Genomic DNA, 8,032 nt, shown 5'->3' on the forward strand with positions numbered 1-8,032 from the left:
GTGCGATATTTCTTCCTGTTGGAGTTTTGCAGGCTTGGAGAGGGTAGGATTTTAGATTTTGCTTTGGTTTTTTTCACCCCTTCCTATCAGCATTGATCCCCCCCCCCCAATTTCTGGAGTGGCTGTTCAGGTTTTTTGTCTGAATGATGGAGAGGAGCTGTTCAGTATTTTGTGTAGTCAGGAATAAACAGTTCAGTAGAAACTGCCAACAAGGTTGTGTGAAGTCAACTCTTGATTTTGTAGGCTAATAGGAAATAAAAATCAAGCAAGTAAAGCAAAACCACTGTTAACAGCATGTAGGCAAATCAGCAGTTAGAACATAGAGGACTGTCCGAGGGGACAGGGGTCAGCGCTGTACTGACCTGGATTGGCAAGTCCCGCAGGGAGGTGTATGTGAACAACACATGATGCTTCCGAGCTGGCTTACACAGCCAGTTCAGGTGTGTCTGCACTGATGCACAATTAATTCACAGTTGAGGGAGCTGAGAGATGGTGGTAGTTGGCGTGCAGCACGCATCTACTGCACGTCAGAAAGCTTGCCACAACTTGCAAAACTCTGGAAGAAAGGTTGGTTCCTACCAACTAAGGATAAATGGGATTCAGTATCTTTATGTGTGCTGATGCTGGGGTATCTGTTATTGCTGTCAGTTCTTCATTTTTGTAATTAACGTTTCTGGAAGTAAAGTCTAACAAGCAGCATGAGCATTTGCCAAGCTGTGAAACTGCTCTGTTCCCCTTGGTGTGTGACAATCCCGTCTGCACATACTGGGCTACTGAAGGGTAGCTAATACAGCCCGGAAAGTTATGCCGGTGTTTGCCTGGACTTACAGCATCTGGCACGGTCTAGCACTTAGACGGTGGTCCTGGCACTCAGGCCTGCTGAGTTCTGCCCCTGCCTCCCATGACCTTGCTGTGTTGCTTCCTGCAGAAAGGTGCCCTCTGCTTCTGTGCATTGTGCTAGTGCAGGCTGTTGGTTTTCCTTTCATAGAATCATTAAGGTTGGAAAAGACCTCTGAGATCAAGTCCAACTGTTAACCTAACTGCCAGGTCCACCTCTAAACCGTGTCCCTGAGCACCACACCCACACGTTTTTTGAACACTTCCAGGGACTGTGATTGCACCACTTCCCTGGGCAGTTTGTTCTAATGCCTAATCACTCTCTCTGTGAAGAAATTTTTCCTAATATCTAATCTAAATCTCCCCTGGTGCAACTTGAGGCCATTTCCTCTCATCCTGTTGCTTGCTACCTGGGAGAAGAGACCTTGTCACTGGGTCACCTTTCAAGCACTCCTAATGCAAAAGCTTCTTCCTGGTCCCATGTTTTCCCTCCCATATATCACCTACCATCATGCTTCCTGGTTTCTGTTGTCTGTTAACTGCAATGTGCTTCACAGGGGTGAAGCTATGGGGAAAATTTGCTTTGCATCTTAACCAAGCAAACAGTAGAGGGCAACACAGCATGTATTTCGTTGACTTTCCTGTCTCTTGCCCTTCTCAGGAATAGCAGACTGCTCCAGATACCAAAAGTTTTACCTCATGCTAGTCCCTTTCCTGTGGTTTTAGGAGGAGATTTTGGTGACTTCAGTTACTTTTCAAACTAGTGTGCAATACCTCTTGTATAATTACCTAAATGAGGGATGTGTTATTTCTCTGCCTGTAGCTAAAATCTGCACTTGCAAGTATAATAAAATAGTCTGGATGCTATTTCCAGCATGTTTCCTGCCTGATCTTCGTGCCATAGCTGGTCATATATGGAGAAGTTCTGGCTTTTTTATTAGGTAATTAACAGATTGGAAAGGGTGAACGAATTTTATCTGATAATTTTGTAACCGTCACTTTATACAGGGCACTGCGTATATATAGGGCATTGCTTGCTTGTAGGAAAGCAACTTCAGCTGTGGCCAGCCTTCGGAGGTCCTCTTGGTGGCAGGGGCTGCTTTGGGTTAGATCCTGTGGCTTGCTTTGTTCCTCCTGTGACCTGAGCCAACAGCAGATGGGAGCCAGATGCGCACCTTGCCTAAAGGTGAGCTGGGCCATGCTGGCACAACTCAGTTGTGCTACACACACGCTCTTCAGTGGATGTGCAGACGTGTGGGCTCATGCACAGACCAGACATAGAGAAGGGGAATGGTATACAGCAGTCACGAAAAAGGCATCATTTTTAGTCAGAGAAGGGATCAAACTTACTTGGCATGGGTGTCATCTGCTCTGGATGTTTTATGGAGGAAAAACAGGATTTGGAAGGAAGATCACACGGCAGTCATGACTTCAGCAAAGCTGTTTCGAGATACAGGGATGGAACCCAGCCTTTCTGCATGGGAAGAGGTAGGAAGAAATCCCAGAGTTTCATGGAGCCTTGCTTTGAATTAGCAGATCTGTGAGAAAGAAAACAGCTGAGTTAAATTAATGTCTTTCCCACAGCAGACACCAGGCAGCTATCTCATGCAGTCCCTCAAAGCTTCCTTTTTTCCCGGAACACCAAGCTTTAGGTCTAAACTCAAGTCCCAGTACTGGATGGTGCTGGATGGGGGCTTTCCTTTCAAACGCCGAGTACAGTCAGGCAAAGTTGGGCTTTCCTGGTTTCTTCCATCCTTGACATCTGGCCCAAGCTACCAGTAGTGCAAAAAGTGGATTCTGTGACTGTGCCTCATGTCATGCTTCTTAGATGGGGTAAAAGATATACAAGGTATATAAGAAAAGGCCTATATGGCTAGAGACTCAAGAGATCAAAATTCAGTTCTTAGTCATAAGCTTCTTGCTAGACTCCAGGTAAGTCACTTCATCTTTTGCAGCCACACTTCCACTTCTGCAAAATGGGGATAAAAATAGCGGTTTCACCAGCCTTTGCCTGTATTTCCTATTTAGATGACAATCTCTTTCAGGGAGGCTATTTTAATGTGCTTGTACTGCATAGGCCTGGGCCCAAGATTGTTCACTACAATAAAATCACTCATCTCAATCCATCCCACAAATCCCCTTTATGTCAGGTTACATCTTTCTTTTGAATCCAAGGACCTGTTGGGTACTTGCTATGTTCAGTTAAGAAACAAAGTGTTTCTTATTTTCAGTGTATCACTACAAACACCACATTCATTATGCAAATCTTGTGTCCCTTTTTTCCCCCAGAACTTGCGCTGTGGATCTTGCATTCTTGTGTAACAGGAGCAGAAACAATAATAGCTGGGAGAGCGCCTTTGGCAGCAAAGCTTGATATAGCTCAAATGAGAATTGTAGAAGCTATGCATGTCAGAGCATGGCTCGAGCTGCTCAGAGGCTGCCCTGTGTCCTTGTAGCTGTCAGCTCTGCTCGCATTACCATACCTGCTTAGCTGTAATGCCGAGCAGGTAGCAGATGACAAGCACTGAAGTCAACTTGTTGGTCAGGACCTACACAATGTGACTTGCTGTTGTGGTCCTAAGGAGGTCAGTTTGGAAAACAGCTAGGGATCTTATTTCCCTTTCATCTAGCTCCTCCCAAGGTGGCGTGCACCTTCATGTAGCAGAGTTCAGCCCAGTGACTGAATCAGATTAGATTACTGGTTTGCCAAAAACCCCGAACTTTTCATGCTATGAAATGTTTTGAGAAGAAGCAAAGAATAAGTTTACTAGATGAGACGTCAAGCCCGCAATTTCACAACTGAAAAGCATTTTGAAACCCTTTGGGGTTTTTGTTCAGTTTGGGTTTTGTGCAAGTACTGAGATATTAACTCTTCTGTTCAAAACAAATGCTATCTCAATTGAATTCTGCTATCCAAATCTTCCCCTGGCGATTTCAGTTAGTAAAGTTTTCTGCCTTTTTTTATAGCGTACTTAGCTTGCGTTTGTACTTGCACAGTAACTGCTCAATCCCACATGAGAAATGGCTGCTTTTCAGAAGTGGATGAGTAACCAGCTAATAAATGATCCTCCAGATATTTTTGGATCTCTTAGGGTGGAGGGCATTAAGTAGCTTTCTAGTGATAGTGTGCTAAGGTATTGCTAATCAGGAAGTCCATTCTCTCTGTTACTGGACACTATGAATTTCTAAGCACCTCTCAAATATTTCCATCAACTCTCCTGTTTTTCCAGAGACTAATGGCTGAAAGCAATATTAGCCAGACTCTAATGAATGTCAAGCAAAGCATTTCAGAGTAACAAGTAAATGAACATATATCAAAGTACTGCTTCAAGCATGCTGCCCAGGGAATGTGAAGGGCAAGCCGTTTTACCACCCACGCCCCTGCAAAAGACAGCATCAGACCTCACGGAGCTGCTGAAGTTGGTGGGCTGTAACCCGTGGCCGGAGCCTGGCTGGCTTCCTTGGGCCGCACGCTGCAGAGAGCCTGCATTCTGCTTATTTGGATTGCTTGGCCGAAGCAGCTTCGCTATAAATACATTGTCAAAGCTGTTCTGAGAGCAGGGCAGTTTCACATCACTATTTTGTTTTAGAGAAGTTAAGTAGAAAGTGTGGCTGATTGTTTTGCCTGGCAAATCAGGAGCATCCCACTGCTACCCTCTGCCATAGAGAAAATGTGATTGGTCCTGCTAAAGAAATCATATTAACTCATCTTGTCCGTCACTGGGCTTCCTATGGGCCAGGTCCCGATCCCAGTGATAGCAGTGCCGGGACTGTGAAGCAGGGTGCGTTAGCCTCAGCCATCTGCTTGGAAATTTTTGCAAATAAGTTCTGCTTCACAGAGCAACGCTAGCATTGCTTACAGTTGTTCAGCTGACAACAGGTAACTTGGTAAGCTTTCATAAATGGGTTATGTCCAGCTGTATGCCCTTGAAAAACATTGCCACTCTTGGCTCTGTAGAGCTAGTTGAAATCAGCCCTTAACTGAGTGGATAGGGCTGACTCAAGCTTTGAACAAGGAGAAAGCCCCACATCTTGTCTCCTCAAGGTTGTCATGTCTATGTACTTACCCCTGGGTAAAAAATGGATTGCTTTTTTGTGTTGGAGACAAAGATTAAGAAGTCAATGTGACTACAAGAAGCACAAGGCGAACCCGTGCTTTCCACTACCCTTAATTAAACTCATGTAAAATCAAACCACGGACAGATCTCAGGCACTTGTCTGCGTGCCGCTCTGTTTGCTCCCCATCACTGAAATCCAGGGGGAATGGTAAATGCAAACAGAACTTGTTAAAACTGAACAAATGCTCTGGAAAGTGCCATTTCCAAATGCTGTTCTTTTCCCCCATTTGAAGGGAAAATGTTCCAAGATGCAATATCCTTTCCCGTTATTGGCTGGCTCTGTGTATCTGTTAGCTTATTTGCAGCAATAGGACATGAAACAGAAATACAGTTTGCATGTAGGCTAGAGATAGCTACTGTGCTTTATCTGCAGTGTAGCAGGGGACAAAAGCTAGCACAACATGATGTGAAAAATGATTGTATAAACATACTGCACATAGCAGAAGTTGGAGATACGAACCTCGAAGAAAGATGACAAGTTTAGAAGGGATTTCTGTGGGGAACTTGCCTGATGCATCACGGTCATGCCCTGAAGCATATAAACCATGTATCTGCCTGGAAACAGTTATGATTTCTTCTCCGGTAGCATCTAAAAGATTCAGGCAGTATCTTTGTCCCTTGTGCTTTGCATTGTCCGAAATATGCCTGTCCCAGTTGGGACAGATGAGCTGGGCAAGACATTTTAGAAAGGAGGAGCAGAGGCCCAGGAGGATTGAAGCGTCTTTTCCAATGTCACCGGAGAACCAAGAGCAGACCCCAGAGGTCTAGATGATTCCCTGTGCGGTACCCCAGGAGCACGCTGCTCTCCTGCACGTACGCCCTACCGCACAGCTTTCTTAATGCCGTTGGTTTTCTGAGGGTCTGTCCGCAGCCTTTGACGTGTGCGAGCTGCTCGCACTGCACAGACCCGCCTGGGATGTATGGCGTGGCAGTGCCTGTACGGGACACCCACTCGCGTGGCAAGGTGCGGGGCGTGCTGAGCCCGACCCAGGCAAGGGAGCCTCCTTGGCACTGGCCGCCCGCGGGGAGCAGGGCTGCCCTTGCCGTCGTTCGTACCTCTGGGCTGATGGATACAGGGTGGTTTGTTCTCAAAGCATGAAAATTATTTCTGAGGACACTGGAAAAGCTACTTCTAAACTGCTGAAGCTGTTTGAAAAATCTCACCTATGGTAACCCCTTCAAGTAAATATGGTCTTTGTTCCTAAATCTGCCATTCAGGGATGAGCTGGTGATGCTCTTGACACTGGGGTGCAATCCCTGGCCAGCCCCATGAGACATCCTGCCAGAAGAAAGCAGGAGGGACCAACCTGGCATTCTCTTTGTAGCCATTTCTTTTTTTGCATAGTAAAATGTGATTTCTACTGAGCTGGTGACATTGAGGAACGAAAGGCTGAATTCTGCTTTTCCTGCTGAGAGTCAGAAATAGATCTGGAGAGATGATGACTCACCTGTAATTGAGAAAAACTGAATAGCATCATCATGAGCTTTAACAGTTAAATCCTGATTCCACCTGCCAGAAAGAACACACTGACAAAGCCGCAAAAGGCCAAAGTGAGCTGGAGGTGGGGCCCAGTGCACGGGAATCCTTCACTTTGTTACAGCGTTTTGCATGTAAGGGGCTTAACACGCCTGCTACACGCGTACCCCGTGTGATCCCGTGGCAGCGGCACCAGTCCCTGCACGGGGAAACGGAGCTGTATGGACAGCAGGTCGGGAGGAGAGCTGGTGGTGGAGCCACGAGAAGCTCCCCCAGCCCCAACCGGAGGCCTGCTCCGTGCTAGCAGTGCATGCGTACTCCTCCCTGTGACTTTCCCTGCAGTTCCCATCCGAAGCAGAGATGATGTCAGAGTTGTCATGGCATCGGTATCTATGGAACCGGGATCATCATCACGGTGCTACAGAAACTAACTCAGGAGATGGTCCTGGAGCTGCGGGGGGGAACTCCTTTTGCAGTAATTGAGGGTTTCCCTCTCTAAGGTTCCTCTCTTTTTCCTTCTTCCTGCTGTCCCTGGGGAGGGAGCGGGGATGGGGTATGGCCTCCTCCCGTCCCACGGCAGCTCTGGATGTCTCCTTTCCTGCATGAGAAAAGCAAAAGCTTCAGCCTCATCAGTCTTCACTTCCCTTTTCTTGCACCAGCTAACGGGTGCGTAACAACATGCCTTGCTGTGAAGCAGCCGCCAAACCTTACCCTCTGCCATGCAAAGGGGCTGCTCTCAGCCGAAGGCCCCGAGCGAGCTGCCGGCGCAGGCCCTCGCTCACGCCGTGGGTCAGAAAGCCCTGCCTGCGCTGAGGCCGCGCTGCCTGCCGCGGGGGCCTCCCGGGCTCTTGCTGCCCAGCAGAGGTGACAGCAGCCCTTTCTGCTGTTATATCTGCCTGTCCCTGCTATCAGCGGGGACACCGGTGGGTCTGGGTGGAGAAAGGGTGTTTATCTTCAGGGAAGCAAGGTGTGCGTCTGCAGCGGAGGTGGGCTGAGCGGGACCTGCTCAGTGTGGTGACCTCCCTGCGCTCCAGGCCATGGCATCTCCCTCCTGCCAACGGCGCAGGTACTCACAGCCCCATGGGTTGCCCTGGCTGTAGCACAGGTAGCCCTTGCCATTGCACGGTGACGCTGGCGTGGCACGGAGACCCTTGCGACAACACCCTACCCCTGGCCATAGCGCCGCTATCCTCAGAAGCAGCATGGTGGCTGTAGCGAGGTACCCTGGCTGTAGCGTGGTGTCCCCAACCACAGCACGCTCTCCCCAGCCATTGCACGGTGACGGCTATCGTATGGTTATCCAGCACCATGACGCCGGCTGTAGCAGGCGTTCCTCTGGCGTAGCGTCTTGTCCCCGGCCGCATCCCGGTGACACGGGCTGTCCACGCTGCCCACGGCCGTCCTGTGGTGCCCACGGCCACATCCCGGTGCCCCGCCCCCCCCCACCCCCCCGGCGGGTGGTTCCTCCCGCTGCCCGCACGCGGCGCTGCGGACGAGCCCACGCGGGAGGCGCGCGGGGGGCGGGGGGCAGGCGCGCGGCCGGCGCGGGGCGCGCGCGGCTGGGCTCGGCGCGGAGCGGAGCGGGCGGCGGCGGGGGAAG

This window comes from Platalea leucorodia (genome assembly GCF_965183815.1).
Source record: "Platalea leucorodia genome assembly, chromosome: 5".
Lineage (NCBI taxonomy): Eukaryota > Metazoa > Chordata > Aves > Pelecaniformes > Threskiornithidae > Platalea > Platalea leucorodia.